This window comes from Uloborus diversus, chromosome 10, assembly GCF_026930045.1.
Source record: "Uloborus diversus isolate 005 chromosome 10, Udiv.v.3.1, whole genome shotgun sequence".
NCBI lineage: Eukaryota > Metazoa > Arthropoda > Arachnida > Araneae > Uloboridae > Uloborus > Uloborus diversus.
Genome location: NC_072740.1, coordinates 83,711,001 through 83,726,739, shown reverse-complemented (window position 1 = coordinate 83,726,739; position 15,739 = coordinate 83,711,001). Strand labels below are relative to the sequence as shown.

General features: G+C 34.7%; 1 protein-coding gene across 1 annotated transcript in view; it reads right to left on the bottom strand.

Annotated features, from left to right (window-relative positions):
* Positions 1-15,739, bottom strand: part of LOC129231459 (latrophilin Cirl-like) — a 384,954-nt gene that overhangs the window by 232,491 nt on the left and 136,724 nt on the right. The window contains exon 3 of the mRNA XM_054865781.1: positions 12,412-12,442. The gene's annotated coding sequence lies outside the window, so the exon portion shown is untranslated. The remainder of the gene's footprint in view (positions 1-12,411; positions 12,443-15,739) is intronic.

The window sequence follows — 15,739 nt, the reverse complement described above, 5'->3', positions numbered from 1 at the left end:
TTTTGCCTAATGGTCAACTTACAAAGGGTTTTTTACAATACTCCAAACCAAAGCTGGTGTATATTAGTGGTCAAGATAGAGAGGTGGTCAGGTTACAGAGGTTTTCCTTCATTATGTAAGATAGGACTAATTCCGTTCCTGACAAAAGCGGTCAACTTAGACAGGTGGTCAACTTACAAAGGTAGTCAACTTTACAGGTTTTACTGTATTTCAAAGTTTCAAAAACTCAATTTTAGAAGATTTTAGATGATATTAAATAGGGTTATAGGGATCAAGGGCTCTTCTCAGGAAAGTTTGGAAAATTGAAGTCCTCCCCCCCCCCCCAAAAAAAAAAGAGAAACTTTAATGGGACACCTTTGATGGCGTTAAGGTAAGGGATGGGGTTTGGTAAACTCCTCCGCAATTTTGTAGAAAAAGAAGTCCCTCCCCTTCCCAAAATAACTGAAATGAGACGATCTTTCATGGTGTTTGGAAAGGGGGGGGGGGGCGCGGAGGTTTGCGAATTTATAAAAGGGTAAGGGTGTGAAATCAATCGCCCCCTCCTTGAATAGTTTCTGGATCCGTCCTTGGCTCTGAATGTAAAATGCGTTATTTTTATCAAGAAACGTTGCTATAGTCAACCTATTCAGTTGTTCAACATATCCCACACTGGCAAGGAAACTGACTCAACCACAAGAAAAAAAAACAGCAATGGAGAAAATTAAGGTTTGACGCAATAGTAATTTTAAGTGATTTAGTCTCAAACATTACAATATACGCAGTCAACTTATTATGTGATGTTTATTAATTAGTTTTTGAAGTATAGATACATAATGCATACTTTAAGCTCGAAAAATATTCTTCCAAATTATGAAATTTTAATGATGTGTCATTATTGATGAAATCGCGTCTACGCCCCCCTCCCCCGCACCATTTAGGTGAGCTAACTTTGCAGTTTTTTTGTCGAGAAAAAGCACTAAATTTAGATTTTAAATCAATAGCCGGTACGGTTTTCCCAGATTTTGAATTGTGTCACTTTCCTTGCCGGAGTGCGATATGATTATTTATTAAAAACACACATGATCATAAACAAATTGTGATTAGAGCTATCCAGGAAGGAGGGGGGGGGGGTCTTTTCCCTTAAAACAATTGTTACTGCGATTTTGGTGACTTAGAGCAAACCTAAGGAGTCGTTCACAAATGATGTCACGCTTGAAAGGGGTAGGGAGAGAGGGTTCAGGGTTCATGAACTTCGGACAGTTAGTCTCAAGGGGGAAGGAGGGGATTATAAGAAATATGACTTCACATATTTTGGTCCAAATAAAAGCGTTCGTTATAGCAATATGTTCATCGAACATTGCGTGAGATGTGACGAGGGGAGAGGCTAAGGTGAAGTGTAACGTCCTTTATGGACAATCCGTGTTTACGTTAGGCTACTGTGTACTGAAGTGTTATAACTAACTTCGTTTCTGCCCCCCCCCCAGAAACGAAGTTGGTTACCTCCCCCCCCCCCGCCTTGAAAATACTCGCCCTGGGGGTAGTCGTCATCTCTTAAGCCGGCCCAACCGATGAACCTATAATTTTAAAACAGTATTCAAACCAAAGACACTTTTTATAACGCATCGCAAATTATTACATATTTTTAAACATTAATATTCATGCAATACTTAGAGAAATAGCCTTGATTTTAATAGTCAATTTGCTTTAAATATTTCAGATTGATTTTTTATTGTTTTTTCATTTACTTTTATTTCTCACATGTAAATCCTTTCTGGAACAATTGCCCAGTCCCCGCCTTTGGTTCAACCAAGTTTTTTTTTTTTTTTGGGGGGGGGGGGGGGCAACTTTTGTTCGAATAATGTTTTCATCATTTTTCAAAAATAACTGCTACTGTAGATCTACTGACTATATATCCGCTCTATATGATCTGAAATTTTGTACAATCCATACAGATGCATCAAAAAGACCCAACCCGTAAGAGCTACTGAGTCACCCCCCCCCTCAAGAAAAGGGAGAGGGAGATGGAGAGAGATATTAAGTCTTCAAAACGAACGCAACCCTTAAGCATTTCAATGCCACAGTCTGAGTGGCAATGAAGTTTTCCTGCCCCCCCCCCTTTTTTTTTCATCAGCGCACTTGCTATTTCGAATATAGGACGTTAGTGTTTAAAAGGATATCGTTCAAAATTCAGAAAGCCCATCCTTAATAGAAATGTTTCATTCGGAAAACAAAATACCTTACTTTTTTTTGTAAATACAATATTTTTGTTCTGAAATTTTCAGTTTAAAAAGTATAGATTCCCCGTAGATGACAATTACGCGAAGCTAGAAACGAAAGGAAAGAACACAAAGACATTTTTGCAAATTTAAATGCCCGCCAAATTTAGGGTTGTCTCAATTGAAAGCGGTAGCGATCACCCCCGCGCTAAACTTAGCTTTGCTTTCGGGAAGGCGTTCCGAAGTCTCTTCTCCTCATGAACGCACAATATATATATATATTTATACACTGGTGGACAATTGTTAAGGACGGATGGCAATAGCAGTGTTAGCAACCACAAAATGGAAGGCAAGGAAGTATGGAAATTAACATAAGTTCGGGATATAGTAAGACGTGTTTGTGAATATGCAAATTTTAGACTCACGACGTTGCTGGTCACGTGATAGCGGTGATGAGCGAGATAAAGGATTGGGTTTGAGTTGGGATAAAGTTTGACGGAAAAGAATCATCTGACGAACTTGCATTTTTCGGTACGTCTTCCCAACATCCCTTAGATCATTTTATGGGAGGCCGTGTGGTTCGCAAAATCGAAGAAGGGTAGAAAAATCTAGATTTTGCCAGGGAGTTTGACGTCAGCCACAGGGTTGTTTCGAGTGTTTAGAAATCAATTCAAACAAATGTAATGTGCAGCAAATATCACGAGGAAGGTCGTGTATGCAATACAGCAGAAGATCGGTACTTACTGCTAAAAACGAAAATGAACCAGCGCATCACAGCTACTGAGGTAGCAAAGCAGTTCCCTGCTGCAAATAGCAAGCAAATATCCCGAAAAACTGTAGCCAGACGTTCAAATGCAGTAAGACTATCCGCCCGTTAGCTTGTTTTGTACATCCCATTGTGTACAAGTCAGTATTTCGCTTGTTTGTTATGATGTCTTCAGAATCGCAATTGGAGAGAAGTCGACTGGGCTTGTGTACTATTTTCAGATGAAATCAGGTTCAGTCTGTCGTCTAATTGTGGACGACAACTAACCTGGCATGAGAGTGGTATAGCATACAAGCCGGCAAACATAAAAGAAAAGGACTAGAATTCTACAAGTTGTGTCATGGTATGGGTAGGCCGTACGTAGCTCATGTGCTTTCAAACAAGATTATGACGGCTAGTCATACATTAATGTTGTTCTACTGGCTCATGCTTACATGTTCGGTGGTGCTGTGGGTGATAAATTCGTTTTTATGGATGGCAACGTAACATGTCATTAATAATCGCCGTCCAGGAGTGTCTAGCTTACTCAAAAGATTCAACCCATCGGATGGCCAGCACGTTCTATAGATCTGAATCATATTGAAAATGTTTGGGATGCTTTGGAGAGCAGTCTTGCTGGTCGACAACGTCCTCCAATAAGCAAGGACACCCTTATCCGTGACTGACAGAGGAATGGGATAAATTACCCCAACAGCTGCTGGATAATGCTGTGTAAAGCATCACATGACGTGCGGAAGCTTGCATCGCACTCCATGGTTGCCATATCCCATATTGACATCTTACACCGGAACGCCTGGGGACGGAAATTATTTATTCACTTTTATGAATTCAGCCTAAAATGACTGTTCCGTCTTTTGAACACTTTTAAACGCCTTCTGGATTTCAGAGCACAATAAATTATCGGTATTGCAATGTTCTAGAGTTATAGCATTAGTTTATTTCATTCGGCATCGAATTACACTTTTTTATGCCTATTGGAATACGTCCTTAGCAATTGTCCACCAATGTATATATATGTGGTGCCGACTCTGGTACACCCTGGTACACTTGCATAGCCATTCTTACATTTTAGCTCTCTTGTATGTAAAACTCGCCAAGAGTAGAGTCCGGCGACAGAGCGAACAGCGCCAAGGGCGGTAAAACTTTTTGTTTAGTGATTAACTTTGAGGAGATGAAAGACGTAAGACGTTTGTAAAGACGAGCAGCAAGACGGCTGCACTTCTGCATTGTAATCATTTTTGTAAATATTAGTTATGTGTAGTTTAGTTATCATTAAATGTTTAGTAGCTAAAACTATGTCATCAATGAGTGGTTTTATAAGTGAATACCAGCATTTTCATAGTTATTACCAGTAGCTCGGCGTCCCACAAAAAAATTCAGAAGTGGGATTAAGGATCGATATGAGGAACGCCTACACCCAAATTATTTTGGACTATAATGTTTGCAAGTGTGATTAACCGGAAAACTGATTGATACTAACTGTCTCCGAAAAATTGCAAAAAAAAAAGAGAGAACTGAGTCAAATGTGACTGTGCCTTGTGAACTATCTGAAATTATCTGTTGGATAATCTGATTTCAAGCATCCGGAAAAGGGGTGAGTGAATTTATTTTCTTCAAATATGCAGTTGAAAGAGATTAAAAACATTGACTTTGCGCTCAGAAACTTTAAGCGAGAAAAAATAGTGCTTCTCCACCGTTTTATATTTTCTGATAACGGGGATAGTTCCAAAAGAAAGCGCTTAAGAAATTTTACGGGATTTGAATACAACCCAGAATCAGATGAATTCAAAAATAAATTAAAAGACATTGAGAAAAATTTTTCTCTTAACGAAATAATAACTATTGCAAATTTTTTGAACATTCCCTTGGAAGGAAATAAATCTGAGTTAGCAAAAAGCATTCTCTCCTTTCTGACAGATATTGCTTCGCTGTCAGAGCTTGACGAACAACATTCTCACTCAGAAGATGACTCATTCTCGGATCATCAGCAGTCCGGTCAGAACGAGGAAGTTATTAGTAACGATTTATCTGTTGGAATTGAAAACAAAGTAGCACCGCCGCCTGTAATTAATTACTCTGATTCAGGCAATGTTTTGGCTACGAGCTATCTTTTACATTATTCTGATATTGAACACTCCCTGCCGAAATTTAATGCAGAACCGCATGAGAACATTTCTTCTTGGGTAGAAACTTTTGAAAGTGTTTCTAAGTTATTTAACCTTACTGAAGTTCAAAAATTTATTTTTGCTAAACGCTGTTTTGGAGGAAATGCCGCATTATTTATCAACACCGAACAAAATATTAATTCTTATGAAAAATTAAAGAAAGCGCTAATCAGCGAATATTCCACACAAGTTAATTCGGCTTCGCTTCATAGTTTAATGAGCGAGCGTAAAATGCGACATTCTGAGACTACGCAAGAATATTTTTTAAAGATGAAACAATTGGCTCTTTCTGGACATATTGATGACATATCTCTTATCAGTTATGTAATAAAGGGAATTCAAGATAAACCGGAAAATAAAACAATTCTTTATGGAGCGCGCGATATAAATGATTTTAAAGAAAAACTCAAAGTATACGAAGTAATGAAAAATGATTTGGCTAGAAATGAGAAACCTTTCGACAGAACCAAGCAAAAAAATGTCAAATGATGATCGCTTAAAAAAGACTGGGTATACTTCCAATTTCAAAAGAGATTTAAACAATAAAAATAAGATACACTATGAACAAAATAATGAGAAAACGCGATATAAAACTAGCAACGAAAATTATAAAGAAAAAATGTGTTACAATTGCGGTTTGAAAAACCACATTTCAAAAAATTGTGTACACAAGGATAAGGGACTTAAATGTTTTCACTGCGAAAATTTTGGACACAAAGCTTCTAATTGCCCTAATAAGAAACCAGACGTTGCTCATTTAAATGTTCCAAAGAAGAGAAATTTAAATAAAGAAGTAAAAATTGGTAACTCAGTGGTAAAAAATGCTATTGTCGATTCAGGGTCACAAGCCACATTAATCCGGGAATCAGTTTTTAAGAAATTGAATTCTCTTGGTGAGCGATTTCAATTACTTCCTTTAATACTGTTTTGTCAGGATTCGGTAAATGTCAAGTAAAACCAGTTGGAGTTTTTGAGAGTGATATTCAAATTGACAATTTTAAATGTAAAGCAGATGTAGTTGTGGTGAATAACGAAATAATGGCTTGCGATGTAATTATCGGACTAAATGTTTTGATGCAAGGAATAACAGTAATTGATGATAATGGTGTTACGATTCAAGCTAAACGCAAAGATGCAGAACATTATGATGTTTTATCTGTCTTGCCAATTAATGTATGTGTTGAAGAAGTTGAAATGAATATTTCCCCTGATATTCCTCTTGATTTAAGATCTAAAGTAAAGACATTGATTTCCAACTATGTGCCTCAAAAAATTAAAACCACTAATGTTGAGTTAAAAATTTTGGTAAAAAATGACGTACCTATATCGCATCATCCCCGTAGGTTGGCATTCTCAGAAAAAATGATCGTCGAAGCTCAGGTTGCCGAATGGTTAAAAGAAGGTGTAGTGGAATCCAGTTCCTCCGAGTATTGCAGTCCAGTGGTTATTGTAAAAAAGAAAGATGGGACACCGCGCGTATGCATTGATTATAGAAAACTAAATAAGGTTATAGTAAAAGATCGATTTCCCCTTCCACTAATTGAAGATATTTTGGATAGACTGCAGGGCTCCAATATTTTTAGTACTATTGACCTCAAAAACGCTTTTTTTCATGTAAATGTAAGTGAAGAGAGCAGAAGATATACGTCATTTGTAACGCATGAAGGACAATACCAATTTTGCCAAGTCCCTTTCGGATTATGTAACTCTCCGGCGGTCTTTACAAGATATATCAACACTATTTTTCGAGAATTAATTAATAAGGGTATTGTTTTGCCTTATATGGATGATATAATCATTTTGTCTTCCTCTCCCGAAGAAGGTATTGAACGCCTTGAACTGGTCTTAAAAACTGCAAGCGAATACGGACTTGAAGTCAATTTTAAGAAGTCCCATTTCTTGAAAAAACGTATTGATTTTTTAGGACATGTAATCGAGGGTGGAAATATTTTCCCATCTACTTTAAAAACTAAAGCAGTTCTTAATTTTCCAGAGCCGACTAATTTGAAAAAGGTTCAAAGCTTTTTAGGTTTAACAGGATATTTTAGGAAGTTTATCCCAAAATATTCCATAATAGCTAGGCCGTTAAGTGATCTCTTGAAAAAGGATCGAAAATTTAATTTTGGAGTCGAAGAAAAACATGCGTTCAACCAATTAAAAATGTTGTTAGCTGACACACCTGTTTTGGGAATCTACAACCCTAAATTTGAGACTGAACTTCATACGGACGCTAGCCTAGAAGGGTATTCTGCAATTTTGATGCAAAAACCCCCAAATGAAAAGACTTTTCATCCAACCTATTTCATGAGTAGAAAAACGACTGATGCCGAAAAGAAATATTCTAGTTATGAACTTGAGGCCCTAGCCGTCATCGAAGGGATAAAGAAGTTCCGTGTTTACCTTTTGGGTATTCATTTCAAAATTGTAACCGATTGCGCCGCGTTTGAGAAAACGTTGTCAAAACGAGACTTATGTACCCGTGTAGCTCGTTGGGCTTTGTTACTACAGGAATTTAATTATGACATTGAACATCGTCCTGGAAGCAAGATGCCACATGTTGACGCTCTCAGCCGCTCCCCTATCGATGTGTTTTGCATTTCAGTCGATAATTTGTTGCCACAGCTGAAATCAGCTCAAGATAAAGATACTGAAATTAAAACTATTAAAGAATTACTTAAAATTTCAGATTATGAAGATTATTGTGATAGAAATGGAATATTATATAAATTTGTTGAAGGTAAAGAATTAGTGGTTGTGCCAGAGAATATGCAAACAGAGATAATAAGAAATGCGCACGAGAAAAGTCACTCAGGTATCAAGTATACTGAAAAGGAAATAGAAGAATATTATTTTATCCCAAAACTAAGACAGAAAATAGAAAAAATAATAGGAAACTGTGTCCATTGTATACTTCTGAACCATAAAAAGGGAAAAAAAGAAGGTCTTTTGCATCCATTGCATAAAGAAGACGTCCCACTGAAAACGTATCATGTTGATCACATTGGACCCTTAGAGAGTACTAACAAAAATTACAAACACATTTTTGTTGTAGTTGACGCCTTTACTAAGTTTGTATGGATCTACCCAACAAAAAGAACGACGTCTGCTGAAACCATAGCCAAATTAGAGCTTCAAAAGACTGTATTTGGAAACCCTTCACAAATAATCTCGGATAAAGGACCAGCATTTACTTCTAGCGAATTTGCTGATTACTGCGCAAAAGAGGGCATTAATCATCATTTTATAACGACAGGATTACCAAGAGCAAATGGCCAAGTCGAACGAATTAATCAAACAATTATTGCAATTCTTTCTAAATTGTCCTTGGAAAACCCTACTCAGTGGTACAAGCACACGAATAAACTGCAACAAGCCATTAACTCAACATATCAAAGAAGCATTGATAAAACTCCATTTGAATTACTTTTTGGAACGAAGATGAAGATTGCAGGACTTGAAAAGCTGAAAGAAATGATTGAAGTTGAATTTCAAGCCAGTTTTGAAGCCCAAAGAGAAGATATGAGAAAACATGCGAAGGAACAAATTTTTAAAATTCAGGAAGAAAACAAGAAGACATACAATTTACGAAGGAAAAAACCGAAGCCTTACGAAGTTAACGATTTGGTCGCCATCAAAAGAACGCAATTTGGACCTCACCTAAAACTTAAACCGAAGTACCTAGGCCCGTACAGAATAACGAAGGTGAAAGGAGGAAATACGTTTGATGTCATCAAAGAAGGAACTCACGAAGGACCAAACTGCACATCAACATGCGCAGAATTCCTTAAACCATGGAACAACATTTCGGAATGTTAATTAAAAAAAAAAAAAAAAAGAAGCAAAGAAGTGTAAAAAATAGAAGAAAAGAACACCGACTTTTTGTAACCAACTGTCCATAATTTCAATTTAAAGACGAAAAACGAATACCAAAAGAAGACGAAAAAGATGAGAGAAAACACAAATGACGAAAGAAAGACGAAACAAATGATAAAAGACGAAACGCACGACGACGAAGATTTTTTTTTTAAAGACGAAGGTGAATTTTTTAAAGACGAAGACGACATTTTTTAAAGACGAAGACGATATTTTTTAAAGACGAAGACGATATTTTTAAAGACGAAGACGATATTTTTTAAAGACGAAGACGATATTTTTTTAAAGACGAAGACGAATTTTTTTAAAGACGAGGACGAAGAAAAAATTTTAAAGACGAAATATTTTTAAAGACGAACAACTTTTAAAGACGGACAGTTTTCATTTGCAGACGAACATTTTTGTGAAGACGAAAAATTTTAAGACGAGCACATCAAAGACTGAACTTTTGAAGACGAAAAACTTTTGCAACCAATTTAATTTTAGTTTAATTGTTGTTTTGTTTTTGTTTTTTTGCTTACTATATTTTCAGGTTCGCCTGGAGGTCCAGTCGAGTGCAGGACGGCCGAACTTGTGGTGCCGACTCTGGTACACCCTGGTACACTTGCATAGCCATTCTTACATTTTAGCTCTCTTGTATGTAAAACTCGCCAAGAGTAGAGTCCGGCGACAGAGCGAACAGCGCCAAGGGCGGTAAAACTTTTTGTTTAGTGATTAACTTTGAGGAGATGAAAGACGTAAGACGTTTGTAAAGACGAGCAGCAAGACGGCTGCACTTCTGCATTGTAATCATTTTTGTAAATATTAGTTATGTGTAGTTTAGTTATCATTAAATGTTTAGTAGCTAAAACTATGTCATCAATGAGTGGTTTTATAAGTGAATACCAGCATTTTCATAGTTATTACCAGTAGCTCGGCGTCCCACATATATATATATATATATATATATATATTTATCGCACAGGTTGATGAAAGGGGCAATTCTGTAATGATAATCTAATTGAAGAAGTGCTTCTTTCATTCTACCTGTGCATTATCAAGATTGGTTCGGTGGAGGGGGTGTTTTGGGGTAACCCTCTTCCCCCAAAGCCTTTGGGCTTAACAAATGTTTCCACTCCTAGTACGGTAGTTTTCATTCAAGTAAGGACTGTTATGACCAATAATCAAATTGGAGAACGGAAGTGTGCTAGAATATCACGTTTATTAAATGACAATTTAGAATTACAAGGCAAGACAGATAGATTCAGTTATTTAAGTGCTTGAATTAAAAAACTAACGTTTTTTTTTAACTATCAAATTCAGGGAATGAATTTAACCGCTTTCTGTTTAACCTGATCGCAAAACATCCATCGGACAAGCAGAATATAAATTTTAGTGGTTCATGGGAACAGTGTATTACCCCATGGACCCAGACAAGTTTTATTCCTGTTTGCATTCAAAAATTTTAAGCATCATCTTTTTTTTGAAGAGAAAGTTTGCACATACATTGCCATATTTTGGCTTTCTTTGCAAGAAAAGATGGATTAAGAAGTTTACATTGCATTATAATAAAATTGTTTTTGCCACCCTATTGCTTTCCTTTCAAAACTACGACACAAATAATATTTTCCTGGCTTAGTCCTTTCACCAGTATTTGTGATCAGGAAAAAAGACGTCTGTTGATTTCTTTTCTTCCCCAGTCGCTCAGACGTATCTACTGGAAGCTGTTAATTGACTGCATTTGTCATGTTGATTTCGATTCACATATTTTCTTTCTCCTTTCTTTAATTGTTTATTATTTAAAATCAGGAAGCAAAAATAGACCACCAAAAGTTTTTACGGATCAATTTTGTAGTTACTGGTCCGTTGGACCAGCGACTTAATTTTTATAAGTTTCAACCCGTGTAAAACTAATGTAACACACAATAATTATTCTTTTAAAATGCCAACGACATGCGGATGCTAACTGAGCTCTAACTTAACTGAAAACAGTAAATTTCAAGAAAAATCCGAGTTTGTAGACTAACATTGCGTCATTGCTAACACAGCTAGTTTTATCTGAACACGGATAATTGAAAAGTTTCACATTATAACTTCAAACATGGATTGAAGGAAGAGTGGGAACAGTGAGACACGAAATTTCAATCACATTTTTTACAATTAAAAACTCAGAAATCAATTTCTCTCAAATGGTACGAAATTTGTCTCTGTGATGTACTGTAAAAGAGGATCTAGAAAGAACTACGAATTCACTCACACACACAAAAAAAAAAAAAAAAAAAAAAAATTAAAAACGAAATGCAATTTTGTCTTACTGCTGCCCCAGTATGTGGGAACAGTGAAGCACATAATTCTTTTGAATTAGCAAACTTTGAAAGAATCTAAATTTACCTGGGAAAATGTAAATGATTCTTGCCGTTTGATTTTGGCAAGAGCTTTTCACTTGGTAAGGTAAATTTCATGTCATCTTGACACATAGTAGTGACATTTACCACCCATTTGTTTGTGTCTGGGAGAGAATAATTTAGATGATTCTGGATTCGTAAATTGGCTTAAAGTGGCATCTTGTGATGTAGCATTTGATAAGGATGGAATGCTTTCGCTGTAGCCATTATCTATCGCTAGTACAAGAGCTTCTTTCCTGTCTGTTGCAGAAAATCTCTAAAATAGCTTAATCTGAATTTCTTTTTTCTACGCATGTTGAAACTTTGAAGTGTGGATAAAAATTATTACATCAAGCATATTGCAATGAAACAATAAAAAGAAAAATTAAATAGAATTTGAATGAAATGGAATTGAACGAATATAATATTTATGCGATATTAAATAGTAATAAAAGTCATACTTTCATTCAAACATCCTTATTTTGTTGGTGTAGGTCTTTCAAACTTATTTTGTTACTTGAATCAACAAGCAAGTTGTAATTAAATTTAGTTCAATGTATAATTTCTCCACTTTTAATATAAAAGAGCCATTATAACAAAATATAAACTCAATAGCTGCCATTCACAGACAAAGAAAATTAACAGCTTCATTCTACTACGCTAAAACGAACGTTAGTTAGTTGGCTTATGAAAGATTAATAACACCAGTCTGTAAAGTCTATTAACAGTTTCGAAACAGTTGAACAAGCAGTGGAGACATTTTACTTCTATGGGTTCAAACTATGATGACATAGTTATTTATTTATTTATTACTGTTATTTATTTATTTATTTTTTTGCATGACACTTGAAAGCAATTCTTTTCTATAATATTGTTCACAGTATGTCGAATTGACTTTTCAAGAGTTTAACCTGACTGGAAATATCCAAAGAGAAAATAAATTGAAGTTGTCTCACTATTCACCCTGTCTCACGGTACCCACTCTTCCCTTACAGCTATATTTTGACATTATTTAATGAAAAGAAAAGTAAATATTTAAACCTACTTACTGCATTATGAAGCCGCACAAGCGAGATTCAACTGAAAATAAGAAAAATATATTTTAATAAAGGAAAACATTGAATAAATCAAGCTTTAAATTGCAAGAAAAATCATCAAGTAATGCATCATTAATTAATTTGTGTATCACGATTTTCTACTACTGCAAGTTTTTATCAAAACATTTGAATTTAGAGTTAAATAAATAGTAGGAATAAATTAAGTACTCTTAACACCCTACCATTATTGGTACCAACTAGTGATGTAAAATACCCGGGTAGATACCCAAAATGGGTACTTATTCCAAAAATTTATATTCAACTAAAATACTTTTCTGTATGTATTCCACTATGTGTATAACCAACCATATATATAACCAACTATATACAAAACAATCAATTTTTGCCCAAAAATTGTATTTTGATCACATATTTAAAGAATTATTGTGTGAAACAACTTAGCAATCTAATATGATATTCACATTAAATGTGTTCGATATACCTAATCAATGTTGCTTGCAAAATTTCAGGTATAAAAAGCCATTCTACAAAAAGTAATAAGATTAACTGGTTACAAAAAAAAAAGCAAACATCAATTTTTAAGGTCCTAGTCTTTTATAACCCAGTAATATATCCATGCATGACATCAAAATGTAACGAAATATCGCTCAATTTATTATTACTATTTATTTACCTATATCTTTTGCAGAAATTTCCTCCAAACTTAGTTCAAGTGTTCCGGCATATAAACATAATACACAGAAATATTTAAAATTCAAAAATAGAAAGAAACAAACCAAAGATGTTCTGAAGAATGGACCTTGCGAACAAAGTGGCTGCTGGGTCTACCCCCTGATAACATATCAGTCTTTAGTTCACTTATTTCATTTTGATATTTTGACTTTCTCTTTTTATTGTATTTGAAGCATATGTATTGAGTGTGAGAAAAAAATAGACATTACAGCTGTTTTACAATGTTTTAATTTAAAGAACAAAACTATTTAATACTAAAACTAAATGCAATACAACATAAATGTTAGCATAAAAATACTTGATCAATCCTTTCAGTAAAATGTGTTTGAAAATGTTTAATTTTTTTTAATTAATTCTAAAGGAAAGAAACTACTGAGGTTTGTTTCAAAATGATAAGGAACTGCTAATGAGAAAGAAAAGTTAAAGATAGCTGCACTTGCAGCAGGAAAGAATTTTGACAGTTTCAAATGTTTTAAAAAGTTTGTTTTAAAAAGAAAATCTCCTTTCGATACCACCTAAATTTTTTTCGCAAAATACGCAATTACTAAGGGATAAACCCTGCCCTTCGGATAAATTCCCCCCCCCCCCCCAAAATATTTACCTTCCCACCCTACATCACTAATTGCGTGTATTAAAAATAGTTTGAATAAATTTTCATCATGAAGTACCAGGAGCAAATGAAAATGAGCAAGGCAACAGAAAACAATATTTTGATTTTTCTTGTTTTTTTTTTGCTTATTAATGTGAAAATTGTTTCTAAATTTGCCACGTTATCACTTAAACAGCAATAAAATAAATAACATCATAGTCTTAATAACTTCTCAGTTTATTCTTAAAAACATCCCTCATGCTTCCTTTTTTTTTCATTTTGGATATGACTAACCTAGATTGCAATTTGAAATCCTGAAGTTCATTATAGAATTGCTTATACTTCTCCAGTTATGACATTGAAAAGAAAGATTCTTTGTTTCACGATATGTTTCTTTCATAATTTCATCAAGTCTTTGAATAAAAAGTATTATAAACTGTGTAACACATGTATCAGTTTTGCCAGTTATTTCATATTTAGATTTAAAAAAAAAAATCCCATTCACTTTTTGCATTTTTTTTTTTTTTTTTTTTGTAAAATACCCAGTTTTTGGGTATTTACCCAGGTCTTGGGTAAATACCCAAAAAACATTTACCTACCCACTGGGTATTTACCCGATCCACATCACTAGTACCAACTCAAATAGGAAACATAATTCATAATGGGTCACTTGGGGGTCACAGATAGGTTGCCATTGAAAGTTTTCGCAAAACCCAAGACAGGGCTCATAAAATTCCCAAGATCATGTAACTAATAACCCTTAAAGATGTATTTCCTCTTTTCTAATTTCCACTATAGCAGTTGGTCCAGTATTTATCTTAAGATTGATAAAGTAAAAAAAAAAAAAAATGAATTCCAAAATTCGTCTGAATAATTATTTCGTCAGAAAAATTTTATTGCATAAGCGAGCTGATGTGTGCATCACATGACTTCCTTTTACTCCAATTTAATGATTATTGCGCCTTGGAGTAAGCAAGGAAACACTAAATATTTTCACCCCTATTTTCTTGCGAACCGAAGCAAAGAAACGTTTTGCACAGATTATTTCCCCATTATTGGCAATTTTAATGTGATTCAGTGGTTAACTCTTTAAGTATCACCAACATTGGCTGAATTAAAACCCGATTTAAAAATTAAAGAGAAAAAAATCGCCAAATTTTTCGCCAAGTTGGCGACAAAACTTGGCGGCCAAAAGCTTGGCGATATATCGCTAAGTGTCTGACAAATTATAACACCACTTGAGTTAGCACTGAAATTAACAATGATTTCACCCAAAAAGGAGTAAAAAAACCCTTGGAAACATCCGAATGCAACTAAAAGGGACGATGCACAACTAGACCTCACTAGGAGTCTACGTACCATATTTCAACTTTCTAGGACTTACCGTTTTTGAGTTATGCGAGATACATACGCACATACATACGTACATACGGACGTCACGAGAAAACTCGTAGTAATTAACTCGGGGATAGTGAAAATTGATATTTCGGGTGTCTGTACGTTTCCAAATAAAAATCCACAAGTAGTCGGGTCAAAAAAAAACTCAACATTCATTCGGGGGCGTACAAAATGGAAATTAAGGCCCATTTTTGAGTAAAGATTTTTTTGCGAATACAATACTTCCTTTTTTGTAAAGGGAACTAAAAAGGCGTAAAAATCGTCTGTTGCAATATATATATATATATATATATATATATATATATACATACATACATATATATATACATACATACATATATATGACAGCAATATAAGGATTGAACAAAAAAGAAAAAAAATTAAAAAAAAAAAATTTGAAAAAATCCCAAAATACCTTGGGGCCTCATCGGGGGTACTCCCCAAGGGTAGGGAATATATATATATATATATATATATACATACAAGACAGAAAAGTAGGAAATATTTGTAACGTTTACATTGCGTGAAAGATATTCTTTTCTGCTCATTACGATCTTTTTTATATACTCACAGTAAGTACATGAAAGAAACGTACACTTT